The 1,457-nt window shown below is 51.6% G+C and overlaps 1 pseudogene across 1 annotated transcript in view; it reads left to right on the top strand.

The window, feature by feature from the left end:
• The first annotated feature begins 846 nt into the window (after positions 1-846).
• The window catches only part of LOC105539066, a 24,049-nt pseudogene continuing 23,438 nt past the window's right edge, over positions 847-1,457 (top strand). The window contains exon 1 of the transcript XR_001005998.1: positions 847-942. The product of XR_001005998.1 is annotated as a nitric oxide synthase, inducible-like (transcript). The remainder of the gene's footprint in view (positions 943-1,457) is intronic.

Genomic DNA, 1,457 nt, shown 5'->3' on the forward strand with positions numbered 1-1,457 from the left:
CAACTCTTAGGGAATGGTGGCCACGTGCTGGGCCAGTGCCAGGCTCTGAGGCTCTGACAGTGAGTGACGCAGGGCCTTGACCTTGGGGAGCTCTCTAGCGTACACCTCCCTCTACCCTCCCAGTGCCCTGCAAAGCAGGCGTCAATGTCATTGTTAATGCACAGAGGAGGAACCTGACTGTTGGACAGGTTCATGGGTTTTCCAGGGTTGCACGGCTTCTGGGAGATGGATGTGACCCTGAGGACAGGGCACAGGCCAGTGTAATGCCACGCTGGAATGAGCTGTGATCTGTGCTGCATAGAGGCCTAGGCCAAGGTGGGAGTGACTGATGACCAGGTCAGCCAGGTGGCTGAAAACACTCTTGGGTCCTCCCCTGCCGGCTCCCAGGAGTCTGGAACTGCCAGGAGAGTGGTGGCAGGTCCCCCATCCTCAGCTGGGTGGGCCCAGATAGAATAACAAGGCGAGGGCACATTTCCCCGGCCATTCCCTCCAGGCGCAGCTGTGACCTGCTCATTTCAATTTTGTGGAAATGTTTCCACACACACAGAATTGCAAGTAGCAGTGGACGTGGTGAGAGGCGTTTGGACATGGGATAGGCAGTATTTTGGAGGCAGAGCCTCCAGGACTCGCTGATGGGTGAGCTGCAGGGCTTGAGCGGGGAAGGAGAATCAAGGATGATGTGTTCAAATCGGTCCATTCACTTCCTCTGTGCCACGCCTGTGCTGGGCACTGGGAGAGACAGATGAGCACAGGAGTCCCGGCCGGCGGGAGGTGTGGGAGGAAGCCCAGAGTGTCTACTGGGAGCTGAGGGCTTGTGTCCACCTGGGTACGGTCCAGATTCTCTGCATGGATGAGTACGGGCTGAGCTGCCTGGAGGAGGAGCAGCTGCTGTTGGTGGTGACCAGCAGGTTCAGGAATGGAGACTGCTCTGGCAACAGAGAGGTGGGTGGCCTGAGGTCTGGATGGTCTAGGGAGTGTTATGGTGCAGGAGGACCCAGGAAAGGGTCTGGGGGATGCAGGACGTCCTACGGAGGGCGTTTGGGAGTCAGTGCTCAGGTCACTCTGGGTCACTCAGGTCATTTGTCATAATTATTGCCATATGGGAGTATCATCTTTCCTATGACATATTTTATATATTTATCTGAATGGCCTACCTGTTTGTATTTATGAATTCATGTTTAAAGGAAACTTGTATCACTCTCACAAATGGAAAGCCAGCAAAACATAAATTCAATGAAAACAACATGAAATTAATGAATTGTAGTTAGATGCTATTCCCTAACCAAGGCCTGCTCTTTCTTTGTCTTTTAAAAAGAGTAGTAGGCAATAAGAGAGGTATTAAAGGTCTATTAGCACCAATTTGAGACTGTCTCTCCAGTGCTCAGAAGAATGAAAATGTAATTGAAGGGGAAGAACTAAAAAATAAATTATGAAAAGGGAGTAATACTCACCATGGG

The sequence above is a fragment of the Mandrillus leucophaeus genome, unplaced genomic scaffold, assembly GCF_000951045.1.
Source record: "Mandrillus leucophaeus isolate KB7577 unplaced genomic scaffold, Mleu.le_1.0 Scaffold1038, whole genome shotgun sequence".
NCBI classification, from domain to species: domain Eukaryota; kingdom Metazoa; phylum Chordata; class Mammalia; order Primates; family Cercopithecidae; genus Mandrillus; species Mandrillus leucophaeus.